A 21086-nucleotide genomic window follows, 5' to 3' on the forward strand; every position below is an offset into this window, starting at 1 on the left:
CTTCTCTAGTCTCCTTGGCATGGGGGACAGGCCTCAGCAGGGCACTTGCCACATTGAATTGTGTCCACTTTCTTTATCTTAATTTTAGATCGTGAGCTCCTGGAGGGGAGGGACCAGGTTTGACTTGTCTCTCTGCCTCTGGTGCCTGGCATCATGTTAGGACAAAGGAGGAGGTGATGAAATGTTTGTAGAGTGAGGGAAGCCAGGAACAGGACTTCCCCCTCCTGGATGGCCCTGAGGACATTACTGTTTCAAAAATGACAATGAATGTGCTTTGCCAACTGGACAGAACTTTAAAACGACAGGGCTTTTCACGGCCCTCCATTGTTCATTCTAAGATGTTTATTTGGCACTTACTGTGTGTGCTAGATGCCAAACAATGCTTTCGGGAGGATACAGAACTGACGACGCATAGGATGCCGACATGTGGAGACAAGGGCACTGAGGCTCTGAGATGAAAAGGCGTGGGCTAAGTTTCAGAACCCATGAGACCAGCTAAAGCTCAGGGTGCAGGTGATGGGCCATAAAGCTGAAAGACAGAAGAAGCAAAATGCTGTTCCACATACTCCCCTTAGGGAGTCAGACAAGGCACAATACCTATGAGAAAGATTTCCTTCCCAAATGACTACACTTTTTCAAAATCTGCTCACAGGGCTGATATTCTATACTCTGGGAAATCCACTCATGGTAAATCTTATTGCCATAATTCTGGATAAGTGAGACATTAGAGCTATACTTCCCATCAAACTCCTTCCTCCCTTCACCCTTGTCACCACCCTCTGTACTCTCAGTGCTCTGAAATCAGCAAGGTGGGGAGAAGGGAACAGTTTCCTTTTCCTAACAAGCAGCATCTACCATCCCCGGATCCCTCACTACTCTCAGCTGGGCTCCTGAATGATGAAGGCACCTGACCCCAAACTCACTTTGATTTCCTGAACAACAGGCTTCTATTAGAAATCAAAGCTTTTCCTGAATCTTCCCCTAACCCCTTTGTCCCGGAGTAAGGGCCCCAGTTTTCGGCCGTGGCTGTAAGTTGGTCCCTGCTCCCAGAAGTCTCCCCAAATGACAGGAAGACATCTGAGGAGCAGAGGGATGTAGGCCAGGAATGCCTGGAATTGGATTTCAATCCTCACTTCCAACCTGCTGAGTTCTTCCTGAACATGAGCTCTTTATGTGAAAGATATCTGAAGACAGGCGATCACTGGGGTATTTTACTGAAAAACCACACCACTATTTCCTGGTCTAAAATGCACAAATTGCTGAAAATAGCCCTCTAATAAATGGGGAAGTTTTGCTCTCCATGGTTCAGTGCACTTAAATATAGAGTCTCGCCAGACCCCTGGAGTAGGGGCTGTTTCCCCCATTTTATAGATGGGACACTGAGATGGAGGAGTCATTAGAGCTGGCCAGGGTCCCAGTGAATCCCAATGAAATGATGACAGAGCAAGTCAAAGATTCCAGTATCCTGGATGTGCCATGGAAGGACCTCGTGTCACCTACAGTTCACCTCTGTTGCCAGTTCATGGTACGTGAGGAACATTATGTCCTCATGGAGTCCTGTCACACAGCTGGAGTTTCACCGAACTATGATGGCACCCAAGTGAGTTTAGAGCACTCTGTGTCTTCAAGGAGTATACACATTAGAGGGGGAGAGAAAAGTACCCAAATGACCATACTACAGAGCAGAGCCTTTTAAAGTTTCCATGAGACCTCAAAGTGGAGGCCCCTGAGGAGAGTGAGAGCCCACCTTCCAGCATATGGAGCAGAGAGGTCTAATGAAAGCTCAGAAGTCTTGGAGGCTGGACTGGAAGATGGATCTGATCCTTTTAAAAAAAAAAGAATAACAAGCGTGTTTAAGAAAATTTGATTTCAAATAAAGTTATTCATAATCCTACTTCCCACTGCAGTGAAGTATCCATTGCAGATCGGCCCAAACTCACCACTGGGACTCAGACATGTTCAGGCATGTCTGGTGAGCTGTGGGCAGGCCACCAGGGGCCTTCTTGGAGAGCATCACGCATGACACACTGGGTCAATAACAACACCAAGGTGGTCAGAATGATGAGTCTGTCGTGGCATCTGTCGTTTGGATTGAGTCCCAGCCCTGCCTTCCTTGGATACCTGTTTAAGCAACAAAGTGCAGTTTCATTAGAATCACGTTTCCACAGTTCTGCAGAGAACACAGAGACCATGGCACAGAGTTCCCACAGATGCAAGGCCACTTCGAGACCACAAGGATCAGTGTGCCTCGTGGAGGAGCTCGGTGCTTGGACCTGGTACCTCACGTATGGGCATCACTCAGCCTCACAGGCATCTGCGGCTGAGGGCAGATTCTATGGGAGGGCCAACTAGTCCGTCATGGGATCCTTTTGTGAAGCCACGAGAGACCATTTCTAGGACAAGAATCCTACAATAATGGGTGGAGGTGCGAGACAGCCAAATGCAGGTCGGTTCTGCAAAAAGTGCCACACTTTTAGCCCCATACAAGAGAATCCCAAAGAAACACAGCTTACATAACTATGCTCATCTTTGCATATTCTATTCCAGTCCTCACTCACTTGTGCATATAACAATCACAGTATATCCCTTTCTGTAATTTGTTTTTTCAAATTTATCACTAAATTACAAATTAGAGGTGGGGAGGTATGAGAGAGGGCTTTCCAGACAGATGAAACAATATGACTCTCCATCAGTGGTTCTCAACAGGGGCAATTTTGTCTCCCAGGGTGGACACCAGGCAGTGTCTGGAGACATTTTTGTCACAACTGGGGAGGTGATGCTACTGGGTAGAGCCAGCCAGGGAGGCTGGGGCTAAACATCCTACAATACACAGGACAGCCCCCCGACCACAGAGAATTATCTGTCTCAAAATGTCAATAGTTTCGAGGTTGAAAAACCCTGCTCAAGGTGCAGAGACCAGCAAGTACATAATTATTCGAGTAATTGTAAGTAGCCCAATTTGGCTTGACTGTAGGATACATGCAGGGAAATCAGTGAGGAAAATCAAGAAGTTCAGTTAGGAAATTTCCAAAGAACCCAGATTTTATTCAGTGGACAAACGGGAGTCATGGAAAGTTTCTAGCAACAGAAATGGAGGACCCAAGGGCTGACTCTTGAGGTCTTTGGCTCAAGTGACTAATCAACACCACTTACTAAGACATGGCACACAGGAGGAGAAGCTCTGGGGAGAAACACATTCAGGTGTGGACATCATGAAGGTTCCTAGGCGCAAAGCACCAGGTGGCATTCTGCAAAGGCAAGAGGATATGAGCTGGGACCCAAGCGAGAGCTCCTGCCTCTCCTGGGAGGCAGCACTGAAGCTGCTCCAGTGGGTGCTAGTGGGAGGAACGTGAATATGAACATCCAGACGAGTTCCCTCTGAGGGCAGAGGAGAAGAGTGCTCCCAGGGGCTGGCAGAGGTGCTGGCAAAAACAAAGACCGGGGTACAGAGAGGCCTAAGAACAGGGTGAGGCAGGTGGAAAGCTGCAAGACGGCAAAGAAGAGGAGGAGAGCTGAGGGAAGGTCACCGTGCCCTCCACAGGGAGAGTCAGGATTTGAACCTGGGTCTGCTGGCCCCAGAACCAGGGCTCTTCCCATTGGCCCCATCACACTGGACCATGCGGATCCATGAATGGCCCTCCTGTTAGACGCAGGCGGGCTGGCTGGAGCTGCACCCTCCCAGACACAAAATGACGATTAACAGTTACCAGAACAGAAAGGGTCTGGTGTCATACGGAAGCTTCCTTCTTCCAACATGAGCTGCAGGCCCTCTGGGGGCTGCAGCAACTGCTTCTGCAGCAGAGTCTTTACATTATAGAAATAAATACTGCTTACCTCCTCTGGCAGAGTTCTTGGTGGTGCCTCCTCAGTGGTGAGCTGAGCTGGTAGCCAGGGGGCCACTAGGAACCCCATTTCATGAGCTGCAGATGGCAAACAAACATCAGGAGGGCTGCTCAGCCTTTCTAGCAATCAGAGAAGTGCAACTTAAAACCAGCAGGAGGCATTGTCTCTCCCCCAGCAGATCAACAAAAATGAACAGCTTGATGATAACCCGCAATAGTAGGCATGTGTCCAGTGGACACATACGCACTCTAAGTGGAAGGCAGCTAGCAGAGGGTACGATCTTTTGGGAGGGCACGACACACCAAGACTGTAAATGCACTTACCCTTTGCTCTGGCAATTCCACCTTCAGGTATCTGTCCTAGAGAGTGTTCACTGCAACCTGTAAGGTTAAAAATTCAGAGATCAACCAAGTGTCGGTTAGTAGAGCACAGTTTACTGTGCTCTGGTGTATCCCTGCTGTTGGATGTAGCTGGTACGGAGAATGAGGCAGGCCTCCATGTGGATATGAAACAAAGGGCCAGGATTTATGAAGTGGAAAGAGCTAGTGAAGTTGTCAGACAATGTGTATGATATGACTCATTATTGGTTCTACAACAATATATATTTGTGTGCCCATAGAAACAGTACTGAGAAGAAACCCGCCAATCGGTTGATAGTGGTTACTCCTTGAGAGGAGCATGAAGGAAGGGAAGGAAAGGAGGGTGACACTTTAACTTTTTGTACTTATGTGCTGTTGGCATTTTTACAACCAGTGGGACTTAATGTCTGGAAGATGGCATTCTGAGTTTCCTTGGACAGAAAAATTCCAGCCTGCTCACCTTGCCCTAGGCTGCCAGCTCAGGACTGGAAACCACGGCCACCTGAGGCCTGGAGACTCCATGAGGGCACACTGTAGGGCTATCAGGGCACAGCTATCATCCCCGTTATTATCCCTGACGTGTTAAGGGCAAGTCAACCTTTGGCAGTTGAGAGCTTCTCACAGCCACCTGGGCACGGTGGTCTTGCTTCTGTTACCCCCCTTCTGCCTGCCCAGGGGAAGAAGGGAGGCAGACTGCAGGAGCTGCATTTCTGGAGGCAGGAGAAGCTAGTGAGGGAACCAAGTGACTCCTGGGGTGTGCCTCTTCCTATAGGAAACAGGATGGGGACAGGGAGTTGGGGCCAGGGGCACATCCACACTCCCTCACCCATTTCCGTTAAGGCTGACCATCAGCCTCATTCTCGGGGTCCAGTCTGGCCCTGGGACTGGCAAAGCTAGGGGCATTCCAGGCTCTGAACTTTGATGCTCAGGCTCACTGCTCCAGATTCTATCCGACATAGCTCAGACTCACGCTGGAACAACATGGCCCACGATTCTTGAGTGCTTTTTCTGTATCGGGCACTCTTCTGAGTCCTTGCTACAAACTGTGGGCTGTGGACCAGCAGCATCAGCACCACCTGGGAGCTTGTTAGAGATTCAGCCTCTCAGGCCCCACCAGCTGAATCAGAAGCTGCATTTTAACAGGACCCAAGTGATTCATGTGACATTAAAGCTTGAGAAGCACAGTTAATCCCTCAACAACTCTCTGAGTCCCATTATTATCATCCCCATTTTGTGTATGGAGGTTAAGTAACTCGTCTTAGGTCACGTGGCTAGTAACTCCTCCAGGTGGGGCTCTGGCTGTAGAAGCAGCACTATGAGCCCCCACAGCACGATGCTGACTGTGTGAAGAGTGGGGAGAATAGCTTCTTCAACTTTATATCTGTCCAAATGGCAGAGGGCTTAGGATGCTAGTGAGGAATAAACACAACTTTGCCAAGATTGGCCTGATCAAAACCATGTCTTTCAAAATTGTAGAACTGGAAAACAGAGTAGTGGTTGCCAGGGGCTAGGGAGGGAGCTGGGGGTGGGGTCATTGTGGTGATGGAACTGCTCCATATCTCGAATGTATCATCATCAATATCCTGGTTGTGATAATTCTCTGTGGTTTTGCAAGATGTTGTCATTGCGGGAAACTGAGTTAACCAGGCAGAGGATCTCTCTGTATTATTTCTTACAACTGCATGTGAATCTCAAAAGGCTTTTAATTAAAAAAAAAAAAGCTTTCTGCACAGCTAAAATTACCAAGCTTAGGTAAATGAGCCAAACTTGCTAAACGAGCCAAAGTTAAATTTTATGCATATGGACCAGAAGTGTGTTCTGATTAAAGTATGCACAATTAAAGGCCTGGGGAGTAAGGGGAGGTGACCAATACCAAGTGCAGCTACATAACAAAACCATTTGTGCCTCAATATTTAATTCTCCTTAGTTCCAGAAGGCCAGCTTATAACACACACACACACACACACACACACACGTGCCTTCCACAAACACAGCCTGTCTCTGGGTCATTTAGAAGGAAGTAATCTCATAAGGCAGTATTGATGAAAAAGAACAAAATATGAGGGCTCCAAAGTGGGAAACCATTCCTGGCTTGCAGCATCCTCTTGGCTAGAGTTGACTTTGAAGAACAAAGAGTCAAAGCAGAATCCTGCTCTTACGACTGTCTTAGGAAGGGAATCATGCGGTTCTGAGATCAGTGCAGATATAGTAATGTCAATCAACAGTCGGCAAAAACACACGGCCAATGGTGAACCCCCAAAGCTCGTGTGTGTGTGATATTTGTGTTGTGTATCGCATACTTCTGATTGAAGCCAACAGTTGGTTCAGGTCACTTGAATTAGGTATTTTTGTGAAAGGCTGGAAGGTCCTAAAGTGAAGAGAGGGCTTCCCTGGAAGTTGGTTCACCAGGCTAACACATCCCTCCAGCTGGCCGTTGCCCATGGCAACCTGCTTGTGGCCACAGCCAGCTGGCAGATGTTGCCAACACTCCTCCCTAGGAAGCTCAGACCAGACACACAGCAGCTCTTCATTCAGAGCATAGTAGGGCCTGCTGGGCTGAGCAAGCTCTGTAAAATGAGAATTGAGAGTCCACTTAGGGACTCCCTCCTCCCAGTCACTCTGCACGCCAGTCTGTGATGGATGCTTCTCATGCTGACCATTACCAGAAGCCAGCACCTGAATTGTCACAGACACCCCAACACATACACCAGCATGTGAGGCCCCAGGAAGCCACCATGTGGCTCTCATGGCAGCTGGCAACTGAGAAGACAAGTCTTTGTGTGGGTGGTTATTCCCCAGGCACCCAGGATGAGGCCCTGCTCAGCCACACCTGGGGACTGTGGTCTCTGTGCAACGGCGGCCAGGAAGTCGCTATCAGCCTTTCTTTCCACCTCTTCTCTTTCTGTTTATTTGTCTCCTTTTTCTTCAGATCTCATGGGAAGATGCTGTTTAGCTGAAGATTTTATTAATTCCATCCCCCTCACCAGAAGCATCCAGAAATTGGGATGACCTCCTGATGAGATCTGCCACAGCCACCCTCTAGTCTTCACAGGGGTCTTAAACTCCACTCCAATGGCCTGACACCAGTCCTCCATGAAAACACACCCCCAGCACAAGGCACTGCACAGCCTCTGTCCTGATCACTGGTCTTGTCCCAGAGTGCCCCATGTCCCAATTCATTTCTAATTCTTCCAGGATAGGACCTCCCACCGTGCCTTCCTGCTCATTCTCTTGTTGCGATCCACTTGAACGTAAATGTGGGAGGGCAGGAATTTCAATCTGGTTTGTTCGTCACTCTTCTCAGCACATGGCCCCTGGTCCATAGCATCTACTCAATAAACAGTTCTTATAAGACTAACAGCCTAAGACTGAACCTCAGAGCTGAGGCTTGGCCCTGCTTCTCCGGCTTATAGCTTCTTTGACCATAACTTATGTGAGCCATTGGCCATTCTGGAGAAATTCCTCCAGAGCCCTAGGACCTTGTCTCTTCTCAGCCTATGCCTTCCCTATGTTCACCCCAGTTTAGAGCAGGAACAGCCCAGGGCTAAGTCCTTACAAGCTGAAGCCCATAAGAAAGCCATCTGTCTCAAAGGCCTGGGTGAGAACCAAGGCCTTTGATCAAGTTGCTAAAGACCAGGAGGGGCAGTCAGACATGGAGCCTGAATGCTGAGGGTGGTTGAGAGATCGTGAGTGAGAAATGCAAGGCTGAGACTTTTTGGAACGAGCACCAAGGAGAGAAAGACTAGAACTCAGAGCTACACCCTCAGTACCCACAGAGCCCAAGGCTAGCTGAAACAATATCCCAACACTGTTCTCTGGATATACAAAGGACAAGGAGCTGACAGGTGGCTTTCTTTATCCCACAACTCATGCTCCGATTATGGCTGCCATGTGCCATACAGATATGAAAGAGTTTGCATTTCACAACCATTTGACTTTCACAAGTCCGTCATTTCCCACAGAGAGCCCTGCTCCATCAGCATTCCGAGAAATATCTTTGATCAAACCTGGGTCTCAGCTTGGTCTCCACAGTGGAGGAGTAAACTGAAAGGAAAATTCATGCATTTGCGTGTTAGCTCCAAACTTTAACTAGCCCTGGACACTGGCTCATACGATGTAAATTTGCTTAGACCTGAATAGTGACAGAACTAAATAACAGGACTGGTCCATGGAAGGAAAGTGGCTAGTCTCAGCATCACCTTTGCAACGCTCACGCTCTGAAACGGGCATCCACCACCAAATGAGTCCAAATGCCCACCGCAGAGGGGTTATCCCGGACCCTCCCGGAGGGTGGATGTGGACATGTGTTTGAAGGACAGCAAAGTTGCTGCCCTGAAGTGGAGGGCATATTACTTTCCTAGGGCTGCTGAAACAAAGTGCCACAGACTGGGTGGCTTAAAACAACGGAAATGTATTGTCTCACGGTCCTGGAGGCCAGAAGTCTGAAATCAAGGTGTCGGCAGGACCAAGCTCCTTCCGATGCCTGCAGGGAGGTCCTGCCTTGCCTCTTCCTGGCTGCTGGTGGTTGCTGGCAATGGTGATCTCTGGCCTTCCTCGGCTAGCAGCTGCATAACTCCAGCCTCTGCCTTTGTCATCACATGACTTTCTCCCCGTGTGTCTCCACGTCTCTTCTTGTCTTCATATGAGGACATCAGGATTAGGGGCCCACCCTATTTCAGTATAATTTCAGCTTAATTTAACTAATGACATCTGCAATGACCCTATTTCCAAATAAGGTCACATTCTGAGGGACTGGCTTTCAATGTATCTATTTTGGAGGGGAGGCAACACAACCTATAACAGAGAGGGGAGAGTCCTCACGACTAGAAGAAAATGGTGGCCCAGGGGCTCCATAACTGGTGAGGTCCAGTGTCCTGGGAGGATGGCAGGGAGACAGTGGACCTCCGAGAGAAACTGCTATGTGGGGAGGCAGGACCCGGGACCCAGTGGTCTCAGCATTAACAAATATCTGATGCCCAAGAAGGACACAGAGTAGCAACACTGCCCAACCCGGACCTCGTGGTCTTGGACAAGGAGCCCAATACAGCTGTGGACCAGCGCACAGGGTGGGGGGCAGTCAAGGCAGGAGCCCCAGTGTGACCAAGATCAAATCCCACAACACCAGGCGCTGACCTTGAAGTCACAACTATTTTGATTTAGAAGAAAATTAACATAAACATACTTCTTAAACCCAATTAATGTGGTTGCAAATTTATGGTAAATTTGCAAATTTATAGACTATAAACATATTCCTTCACCTATATTCACACTTATTTCCATGCACTGCACAAAGAGCAGCCCTCAGGATACAGAAGACATGAGTCAACGTGGCTAACGGGGTGAAAAATGACAGAAAGAGGCCAAACGTGGATGTTAGAGGGGAGGAACGATGGACCTGGAAACCCGTGTTGGTCCAGATCACCCCCCCCCCCAAATCCTTGCAGAAAAGAATATTAATAAAATAAAACTCCAAAATCCAATCCCGGAGCAATAGTGGAACACCCGTGCCAAACTTCACAGCCGTGGGAAGGATGTATGGAGCTGAGCAATCTGTGGACGGCATTTCTCGCCTGAAATTCTTGAAAGGTTGTAGAGCTCAAGCCAAATGCTCTGGAAACCAAGTCCTGTGAAAATGCAAACTTTATGAATCGCACATGTGGCCACAAAGCCAGCTCTGCCGTCTGAATGTAAAGAGGCACAGAAATGTGTCCCGGCACTGGAGACCACCAGGGCTGATGGAGAACGCAGCGTGGGTCCCAGAGGGGCAGGAAACTTACGCAGCCTTGTGGGATTTTCTTGGCAAACTTGGGAAGATACTAGTGAAGATCTGGGCTGGAATTAGATAAGATAGACAAAGGGGCCACTTCCCTTTGCCTGAGGGGATGGCCTGGAGAAGGAGCACCCAGGGGATGAAATGAATCCTTTCCCAGCTACTTACCCTCTTTGTTCCTTCCTCTTCCCATCTGTGAGACGAGATCACAATAGCACTGATCTCACGGGGTGGCTGAGGGTGATCAGCTATGGAAAGCTCTCAGAACAGCCAACGTGATCCTCACCTGCAGCAAGCACGCCAGCAAAGCTGAGCATCAGAATCTCTCCCCTAAGCTGCATCTCTTCCAGCACTCCTCCTAAATTTTCATTTTTACTTTATGGATCTCAGATTCCTTTCCCACTTTGTCTCCCAACAACCTATTCTTAAGCTGGAGAGCTTCCCGCTCACTGTCATAGGATCTAAGGGCAGGAAGGGCCCTCCTCAGTCCCTCAGCTTCCGCCCCTGCCCCAAGGCAGAGCTCTGTTCACACCAACTCCGACAGATGGTTGTCGTTTCCAGACAGGAAATATTTATCGAACATTCACTCTGGGCCAAGCCCTGTGCTCAACACTGCTAGGAATATATGCAGGAGTGGGGCAGGCTGAGTTCCCGCAGTCTGTTGGGAAAACTGGAAACTCAGACAGGATTGGATGCTGCAGTCTTGAGGCAGAATTTCTTCCTCTCTGGGAAACCTCAGTTTTGCTTTTATGGACTTCAACTGATTGGACGAGGCCCACCCACATTATCACGGGTAATCCTTTACTTAAAGTCAACTGATTGCAGATGTTAACCACATCTAGATTAGTGACTGATTAAATAACCAGCTACTGTAGCATAGCCAAGTTGACATATAAAATTAACCATCACAGGCAGGTTCAATTGTCCTTGTTCTCCCTACTTCATGTCCAGTTTTTCTTCCTGACTGCCAGTTCTGTGACCTATGGCAACTTCAGGCCCACCATGAGATGCAGAGAAAATAACTTTCCATTGACTTCTTCACCAGCTCCCAAAGTGCATTAGCTCTTCGTCCCTATAGTAAATCTTTCATCCAATTTCATTCATAATGGTTCTGTTTCCCTGACTGAACCCCAACTGATACATACCATATGCCCTAGAATTCTCTGGCCTTATGGAATATTGGAACGGCTTGCTGAACCCTCAGTTATAGCCTGTTGAGAGCACGCCCCGCAGGTTAGGAGCTCTCCAATAGGATGTGGTTTAGGTTTTAAACCACAACCAATACATGATGCTGTTTTTCCCATAGCCATAACATATGGGTCCAGAAATCAAGGGGTGTAGTGACTCCCTGCGTTAGCACACCTAATACCCATCCTCACCACTGGGCTCTCCTTGTCCCCGGAGGGTTCGTCTCAGGAGGGTTGTCCATGCTTATCCTCTCTGCTGAGAATGCCACAGTCAGGTCCCATCAGTGGCCATGCCCTAGCAGGCTTTGGCTCTTTGGCTGCCACTGCCACTAAGAAACTAAGGCTCTGTGTGGCAGATCCCAGCTAAGCACTGCCCCCACCACCAGCCCAGGCACCACCAGCCTCCTAGCTCCAGAGAGAAGAAAGTTCCCTCTGAGAGTCTCGAGCACACACTTGCCCTACAGCCACATATGGCTACAGAACTCCTGGAAAAACCCAGTCCTGGAGCCGGGGACCCTCTAAGAAAATACCCCTTGGTGATGAGACATTCCTCCTTTGGCCACCCACCAGGGACAGCTTGCCTACTGATTTGGTCCTTACTGCCTTTAGCTCCTTTATCTTCCAAGGAAAGCTGTGGAGAGTGGAAGCTGGTCAGTCTCATGGGACAACTCTTGTCCCTCCCTCTGGCTCTTTAAACTTTACCCACCCCGCAGTCTCCAACGTCTCTAGGAAGCCTCCCCTAAGGACCCCTGCCCACACTGATCCTCTCCTTCTGCAGGATTTTTACAGCTATCATTGTCCACATCATTCATTTGGCATTTAACCAGATACTGCTTTGTCATTTTATTTAGCTTTACTTTTTCCCGTCAACCAGGCAAGAGATGGTGTGAACTGAGAGTCCTCCCTGGAGGAAACACTCCTTCCCTCGTGCAGCTTCCTGTCCACTTCCCATTGGGACCTTATCCTCCATCCAACGCATTCAGTTTATTGAATAGCATTCACTGAGTACCTACTATGTACCTGCCAGTCACTATCCTAGACTCTGGGGATACAGCAATGGGGATACAGGACAGACAAGGCCCTAGTTTTCATGGCACATATGTTCCAGTTGGAGGAGATAGATGAAAAGCACATAAACAAATAGAAAAATTTCAAATCATAAGTCTATGGGAAAGAATACGGTAATGGATACTGACTGATGGTGAGGTGTGCTGCTTAAATTGAGTGGTGAGGGAAGATCTCTCTGGATGACCTGGACGGCCAAAAGGAGCCAGCTGTGCAAAGGAAGAGTACTCCTAGCACAGAAAACAGCAAGTGCAAAGGCCCTAAGGCAGGAATAAGCTTGGTCTGTTGAAGGAAGGGAAAGAAAACTAATGTGGATGGATTATGGTGAGTGAGGAGGGGGTTGTGAATCAGTCAGTGTCCAAGCAGATGGAAACCACATGGAAAGTTGAACAGAGAAAGTTTAACAGAAAGAATTATTAACAGGGGTTTGGAGTAATAGGGAGTTATATTGAGTTAAAGAGAACTCTAGAGAATACAGAAACAGCAGATATAGAGAGCAGCCACTACTCCTAGGACTGAGACAGAGGGCCCTGCCACCAAAGGCTGGGATTCTGACCTCAGAGAAGTTGCAGCCATGACTCAGTGAATGGCAGAAAACCACTGAGCTGCCTCATGGGTGGCACTTGCCAGGAATCTGCCCCCTGGGATGTCAGGAGAAGACGTCCACAGGGAGGCGCTGCAGCTCACAACTCACTGTAGTCACCCAAGGGAGTGTGGGGGAGGCCATCCACAAGGAGGTGCCTTGCTGGTGGCATTCCGCTGGGAAACTGCCAGAGAAGCTGCCTGGGGAAGCTGCAGGAGCTCAAGAAGCCACCTCTGCAGAAGCCACACACTGGAGAAGCGCACCTCCTGCAGGAGACTAGCATAGCAGAAACCACATACCCTCAGGACCTGGACACTGGAGAAAGCCTACGCAGGCTCTCCAAGAGCCTGGTCAACGAGGCTCAGGAACCAGGAGGAGAAAACCCCTTCCTTCTCCAGTGTCCCTCCAACGTCCTCTATTGAGAAGGCTTAGCATCATGCCAGCTGGCAATGGAGAAATATTTACAAAGCTCACCTCCATTATCCCAGAGCAGGCAAATAAGGGTGGATGTGGAGCTGAATGGCAATAAATTGATAACTGGCAATGGGAGGGTGTTAGGAGATGGGGTTAGAGGGGAAGGCAAGGAGCAGACCGACACACGACAGTCCATTATTCTACGAAAAAACTGAGACGATGTAGCTCTTCATCAGGAAACAGGGCTAGAGTAATCAGGGAAGGCTGCCTGTGGGAGGCAGAACTTGAGCTGCCCCCACCTCCCATAAGATGATAAGCTCAACCCAAGGGTAGTGGCTAGGTGTTCTCAGCTCTGTTCACCTTTAAGCAAACCACACTTACAAAGCAACTTCTGTGGGTCTGCCCCTGAACTGAGCACCTTCTCTCATTTCCCCAGAACCTGGCCAGGGCAGGCTAACAGTAGGTGCTTAATAACAATGAGTTTATTTAAAAGAAAGAGTCTTTCAGCTCCACTCCACCAGCATGTGACTGCGATTTACCCCCAGGGTCATCCTTTGCCCTGGGTTCTCCTTCTCATGGCAGCACCATCCTCATGATCCCGGCTGGTCCCTGAGAACTCACTGTGTGTCTGGAGGCTCCTTGCACCCTACGTGAAGGAAGCATCATCCTCAGTCACTCTCACCGCAGCTCTGACCTCTTGGATGCTGGCAAAGTCCCTCCATCCTGATGACTAAGTGAGCTTGGAGAACTGGTGACAGAAAAGGGCGGGAGCAGTCCTCGACATATCTTGGTGCGGGTTCACAGTTTTGGTCTCTCTGACCTTTGCCCTTTGTAAGCCAGTCTTTTAGAAAGAGAAATGGGACTTTTAGACAGAGATCTCTGGGACTTTGGGCGAAGGAAAACATCGGTCTCATCCGGTCACTGCACTCTCAATCTCCCAATATCTCCAAGTTGGGGCCTTGATTTCACAATCATCTCAGTGCAGGACTCACGAAGTGAAAAATGTCTTGGACAGACAATGTGCCAGGAGACCCACAGGTTTCTCCAAGGTCCCTGAGACCCTGGACGAACTGCTCATGAATGCTCCTGCTCTTCCCCCTTGCTTCTCTGTTTGGGTCGCCCCTCACCTCCTCCAAATAAGGCCAATCAAACATGTGCTGAGTCTCTGCCTACATAGCCATTATTCTTCACAGCTTGGCTTCAAGGGCGCATTCTCAGGCTCCGCCCCTGGCAGCTCACTGTCCCGTCTCGGAGAGCAGAGTCCCACCCCTGGAAGAGTCAGAGTAACTGGGGCAGCTGCTGATAAAGGTCTATGGCCCTGCTTCTCAAACTCTAATGAGCATAGAAATCACCTTGGGATCTTCTTAAAATGGAGATTCTGATTCAGAAGGTTTAGGGAAGGCCCAGAGAATCACGTCTAATATTTCCAAGGGATGCTAAAGTTGCCAAACCATGGACCCCCACTTTGAGTAGCAAAGGGCTACAGTGTGTGGCTTAGACAACCAAGTAGACACAGGAACTCACAAGGCCAGAGGACATGGGCCTCAGCAAGGTCTATGAAGCTGGACAAAGCATCACAGAGTTGCTGGCACTGGAGCTGGGTCTCAAAGACCAAAAGGTTCTGGAGGGTGGGAGATATCCGTGCAGGAGTGCTCCCAAGAGTCTGCAGAGGAGAGTAGCATCTCATTCGCTTCTGCCACAACCACGCTCTCTCAGGCCTGCCTTCCAGCCCATCAGCATCACCTACTTCCAGGAGTTGGACCAAGTACATGCTGTGACTCATGGTTCAGCTCCTCTTCCCACTCTGCTTCCTTCTCTGACTCCTACGGGCAGAAGGACACTTCAGGAGGAACTCCTGCCCACTCTCTCCTCAAGCAATTATGAGCCAGCTGGAACAATGGGACTACAGGAAATATAAACAAGCATATTTGGGAAAAATATGAGTAATCTCAAGAAAGGAACAAAAGATGAGAATGGCCTCCGACAATGACTGGCAGGGGAAGTGGGTGGAGGTGGGAAAGCCTCCCTGAACTCACTCTGTCTTTGAATGAGTCCCCGGGGAGCTGTGATTTTCAGCTTCTTTGTCAAGAGTCTGACATTTAGCTGCACGGATGTTGTGCTTAGTCCAGTGGGCAAGGGTGGTCCAGTCCTAGGTTGCTGATGGGCACACACAAACAATCCTCTTTTCATCCTGCCCACGCAATCATCCTACTCCAAAGCCACCCCCTACTCAGGGTGCACAGCCAAGCAAACCCTGCTCATGCATCTTCAATGCCTAAACTCCCCACTCAGCCCAGGCCTTTCTGGCTTTAGAGCCTTGGCCCAAGCTGTTCTGCAGGGGCCTCCCTCCCCCAACCCTCAGTGCAATGGCTCTTCCTAACTCTTGGAGTCTCAGAGTAAAGTCACCTCTGCACAGAGGTCTTCCCAGACCACCATATCTGAGTCAGCTCTCCATTATTAACAGGGCCTCCTGTTTGCCACTTGTCACCACTTCCTCATGTGTGGTTTACCTGTTTATGTTCTTTCTCTCCTACCAGGCTCCAGCCACCATCAAGTCAGGCACCAGCACTGTACCTGGTACATACTCAACCCTCAACAGACACATGATGAAGGCAAGAACGAAGCCCTAGAAACTTATCTCATCTTCATGAGGGGTTCCCCAGCCAACTGACACCAGGTTGATCATTTAGAACAATTTATGTTCACCACAGAACTCCTTCTCCATCCCTGTTTTTTTTTTTTGAGGAAGATTAGCCCTGAGCTAACTACTGCCAATCCTCCTCTTTTTGCTGAGGAAGACTGGCCCTGAGCTAACATCCATGCCCATCTTCCTCTGCTTTATATATGGGATGCCTACCACAGCATGGCTTTTTGCCAAGCGGTGCCATGTCCACACCCAGGATCTGAACCAGCGAACCCCAGGCCACCAAGAAGCGGAACGTGCGAATTTGACCACTGTGCCACCAGGCCAGTCCAATCTTCTTCTTCTTCTTCTTATCGCAGAAACCTGAAGGCCCCCACGCAGTGGCTCCTGGGGATGCCATGGTTGCCAGCCACTCCAGAGTGAGGGCCAGTCGCAGGCCAGAGTTTGGCCCCCATTGCCTCTGCTCCATTTTCCCATGAATTGTTTAGCTGTGGACCTGGGTGGTAACCCAGGCATTTGGTTGCAACCAGAATTCAAAGCTGGCAACAGGGAGCCCACACGGTTCTCCCTGAAGGGAGCTGCGAGGTCAGGGCTGCAGGCTTCAAGCCCTTGTCCTGGGAGAAAAATGAGCTGTGACCACAACAGGCAGAGAAGGAGGGTCCAGGCTGCCGGTTTGCGCCCGCTCTGGGCAGCCAAGGAGAAGGCCCCCAGGCCCCCAGTGAAACAGTCTGGAAGGCCAGCCTTTTCTCGCCTCCCTGTGTTTTTTCACTGCCATCTTCATCCACAGGCACCAGCAGAAAGGGCCTTTCTAAGGACTGTTTACATTCTTGCCATTTTTGCCTGAGTTTAGACTTACTAAAAAACACATCTTAAACATTTACAAGCAATCATAGGCCCTCCTGGATTTCAAATAAACTTTTCGATAAACCAGTCAACTTCAGAGTCGCCATCCCCCCAAGAGTCATAAACCCTCAGAGCTGGTAGGCCCTTAAAGATCCCAATGTCCTTATCCTATAGGCAGAGAAACTGAGGCCCCGGGCGGGGCAGGGCCTGTCCAAGCTCACGGAGCACATAGTGGCACAGCCGGGACTGGAGGAGGACTCCTGTCTCCACAGCGATGTGTTTCATTTCATGTGTGAAAAATCTGAGCCCACCAGCAAGCTGCCTCCATGGCCATGTGGTGCTAGTTTTTAAGAGAACAAACTGATTTGAGGTTTCAAAATATTAATGCGCTTAGGGTTTGGAGAAGGAATGTGTGTTAAGTGCACATTCTTGGTCTTCAGCCATCCCCCAGCGCCAGGCAGGCTGGCTGCCTGATGTGAGGGCCCTGGGACTCCAAGTCGAGAGTCTGCTGCGCAATTTTAAAGCACAGGCCCCAAACCACTCAGACTGAAGCGTGGCCCCATGTATAAGTGCCAGGCCTGAGAGGCAGGCCCCAGAGCAGCTCCTGAAAGAGGATGACAAGAACATGTCCTCTCCAGCCAGACCAAGGGCTGAGGGTCTTCAAGTCAAACTCTCCATTAAGGTCTGCAATAATGGGGGGTGGGGACTACCTGCCCTTCATAAGCACCTCAGTGGTCCCAGGAATGGAGAACCCTGCTGAGGCTCCTCATCTCAGGCCACTAACCAGTTCTCAGACCTTCAGAAAGCTCCACAAGGCCTGAAACCAGAGAGCAAGGGTCTAGCGTGAGGCCGGAAGAAGCCATGCAGGCCCTAAGCCCTCTGGGCCACCACCTCCCTCTCTCCTCCACCACAGGCCTTGACAGGAAATTGAGCAAAGCTTTCTAAACCTCTACAGTGGGATTTCCAAGCAGGGCTCCAAGGGCTGAGGCCTATGCTCCAAGGAGTCAGGTTTCAACAAAAGCTGTGGGCCAGGGTTCTACAGAGTATGCTGGACCCTGTGCTGACTTGGGATGCGAGGGAGGGCCAAGGCTGGCTTGGGAGCCTCAGGAAGCCAGAAGGTGACCCCTTCCCAGCCACAGGCTTAATGCAGACTTCGTGGCGCCTACCCCTGCCCTGTGCCCCAAAGGCCAGGAGGCCCCCTCTGCACATGTCCTAGGCTCCATCCAACACAAGGCTGGGAGGCTTAGGGTTGGTGGAGCTCCAAGGACTGCCACCCTGGGCCCTAATGGTCCCCCTAAAGCACAGAGATTTTAGGCAAGATGTTTGTAGAGCAAAGTCATTGATTGCATAACCAAACTCTGATGGTGCCTGGCCCTGTGCATGACTGTGCTGTGTTTGAGACAAGAGAGGACTCTGCCGTTCATCTCAGGGGTCTACAGGCCAACATGAGAAGTCTAACAAAAATAAGTCTAAATGCAATGTATGGCCCTGGATTGGATCGTGGAACAGAAAAAAGGACACTGGTAGAAAAGGCAGTAAAATCCAAATAAAATCTTGAGTTTAGTTCATATTAATGTATCAAAGTTGGTTTCTTAGTCTTGACAAACCACCATAGTTACGTAAGATGTTAACGTTAGAGGAAACTGGGTGAGGGGTCTATGGGAACCTTCTGTACTATCTTTGCAACCTCTCCGTAAATCTAAGATGATTCCAAAATAAAATGTTTATATAAAAAAGTAACCACTGATGATGCAATCACTATGTGTCAGTCACAGGACTGAGGACTCTCCATGTATTATCTCCTTTCATCCTCCCCAAAACTTTATGTAGGCTGCAATTATAATCTCCATTTTACAGCCAAGGAGACTGAGGCCAGAGGTGCAGACATCCTGAGTGGAGGCAGGCCCCAGGTGGCGGCTCACCCGCAGTCGGAGGGGCAGAGACCAGGCGGCCACCTGTACATCCCGTGTGTAGAAGCACTGTTGGAGTAACTCACTAAAATGGAAATGCGAGTCCAAGTACACGTGAGTGATTTGCTATAAAGCCCCTGAAACCCTTACTGGGTCTTCTGAAGCCCCTCCAGAGCCCGCCTGAGGGGGCCATCCCCCCTGTGCAGGGTCAGCCCTGAGAGCTGCCCACCCGCCCCGCATGCAAATCCTTCCAGAGGGAAATTAAATTCCTTCCTATTCCCTCCTCAAGGGCTTGGAACATAGTCCTCAGAAGGTTACCAAGGGAAAATTCTTTCTTCCTCTTATTTATAAGATTTTTTTTTTCAAGACTCAGAACAATTCCCAGGGCTCTTTTGCACACAGACAGAAAACTTGCAACTATTCCCCAGTCTCTGGTAAAGCGTGAGGCCTGCCGTCTAGCCTGTGGCCTGGCCATACCCACCAGCACGCTCGGCGGCCCTTGCCCTTCTCGGCCTCTTTGCACCTCCCTTGGTCCTGTACTTTACTGCCGGGAATGGCTGTTCAAGTTGGAAGATGAAGAGGAAAGAGAAGTTCTAGCTCCACTCCCCAACCAGCCTGTTAGCCGACACAGGCAGAAGGCAGGCCATAGTCTCAGGATTTTCTCTCTTTTAATATCTATGCTCTACTAGGTGCTAGAAATATGAATTCTTAGCAGCTACTGGTCAAAGAGGAGCTACTGAAGAACAGACGAACCCATGGTAGGATGAAGGGTTCTCAGTGGTCTCTGCTGTGCCCTCAATTTCAGTCATAAATGAGGGAGACCAGGCCAGCCTGTCTTTCCTGAAAACACTTCTCTAAGAAGAGGTACGATCACAGACAGACCTGGCAGAACTCAGGGAATATGGGACAACCATGTCATGGCAACTGGGGGTGAATTGGAACTCAACATGCATGTCAGGCTTTGCTCTTAGTGGCTGAAGTCAACCTCTTTAGGAAAAGTCCCCCTTTTCGTCCTCAAGGTTTTAACCACTTCCTCATGGTAGACTCCAGCAAGCAAGGCCACAGCTGAGATGCTGATGGTCGCTTGGGGGTATTTCAGGCTCAGTGAATAATTATGTGAACAAAATAACACAAAGTGGTTGCCAACAGCTATTAGACCTGTGAAAAATAACAATGGAAAACTCAGTTGACTGGCTATCAAAGGGACCTTGGAAAGGAGGAAACCAGCTGTGGCTTAACATCTGTAAACTCAAAACACAATGCAAAAGAAGCGAACAACCAAAGGAAAAGCTGTCCACAAGTCTTTACCTGCGGAATTCTATCAAGGCTCCCGTCCGCCATTTAATTGGCCCGGAGTTGGTCCCACTCCAAACTGTTGTGCACCTGAGCAGTGCAGAGGCGGCCTTGCGGAGGCTGTGGCTGTTGCAGAAGGATGATAGACGGAGCAGGAGACAGGAAGCTCACCCCCGTTGCCTCCAAATACAAGTTATTCTTCAGAGACTGCGCTCTGGTGAGCAAGTGCCTCCCTCTGTGTGTATTTCCAGCCCTTTCTGTCTTCGGTGATGGCAACGGAAGACTCTGGTGGAAGGTACCTCCCTGCAGGTGAAGTCAGTGCTAGGTGACAGCCTCATCGTCAACTCACACCTGGGAAGGTGGCCTCCCAGGAGTGAGGATGAACAGGAAAATGGTCATTTCACCTTCTGATCTACTGGGAAATGGCCCATGTGTTGTGCAAAGAGCACAGCTTTGGAATTACGCAGACCTGGGTCTGACTTGTAGCTCCATCATGCATTAGCTAGGTGGCCTTGAGGAGATGACTTAACCTCTCTGAGCTTCAGTTTCCTCATCTGCTTTGCAGGGCCGTGGTAAAGACTAGAAATAATGAATATAAAGTCTCCAGCATGGTAGCAGCTATGGAGACACGCAGAACAAATGCTGACTTTTTCATGAATGTTAAGCAGCTGGCACTGCCCCAGGGAGGCCAGCCACCTATGCACCTGGAGTTCATCAGATATGTCCATCAACCCCAAATCTGCACCTGAATCAGATACAGCACTGCCCAAAATCCTCATGGCTCTCACCATCTGCTTCATAAAGTCAGACCTCTAGAATCTTAGCTGTCCATGTCATCTTCCACCACCTTCTCTCACAAAGGCCAGGTTCCAGCCACATCAGACTTCTTCTCCTGATCACGCCATGCTTAGCCTTGACACTGTGCCACCTTTGCTAAGGCTGGTCCTCTGCTTGGGAATTTTTCTCCCCATCTACACTTGTTGAAATTCCATTTGTCTTCCCAAATCTGTCTCATGCGTGGTCTCTGAAGAGCCTTCCTTAATCTCTGTACCAGAGCAGCCACCTTGGCCCTCCATGGCACAGTTTTATGTGTACTATCAACTGCTTATCACAAGAGCTAGATTAGAACATCTCTTTTCTCGGTCCTCTGGCTCTGGTAAAGAGTGTGGATTCTT

At 49.5% G+C, this 21086-nt stretch overlaps 1 long non-coding RNA gene across 2 annotated transcripts in view; it reads right to left on the minus strand.

The window, feature by feature from the left end:
* Positions 1 to 333: 333 nt before the first annotated feature.
* The window catches only part of LOC106822982 (uncharacterized), a 60107-nt gene continuing 39354 nt past the window's right edge, over positions 334 to 21086 (minus strand). Inside the window, exons 2-7 of one of the 2 annotated variants that reach the window (XR_011505814.1) lie at positions 10141 to 10258; positions 4167 to 4223; positions 3835 to 3920; positions 1941 to 2121; positions 1748 to 1823; positions 334 to 529 (exon numbers count right to left, since the gene is read on the minus strand). This is a non-coding gene — a long non-coding RNA (uncharacterized lncRNA). Of the gene's footprint in view, positions 530 to 1747; positions 1824 to 1940; positions 2122 to 3834; positions 3921 to 4166; positions 4224 to 10140; positions 10400 to 21086 lie in introns of those variants that run through there. The other variant, XR_001396008.3, reaches the window with a different exon arrangement.

Source organism: Equus asinus, chromosome 9 (genome assembly GCF_041296235.1).
Source record: "Equus asinus isolate D_3611 breed Donkey chromosome 9, EquAss-T2T_v2, whole genome shotgun sequence".
Classification (NCBI taxonomy): domain Eukaryota; kingdom Metazoa; phylum Chordata; class Mammalia; order Perissodactyla; family Equidae; genus Equus; species Equus asinus.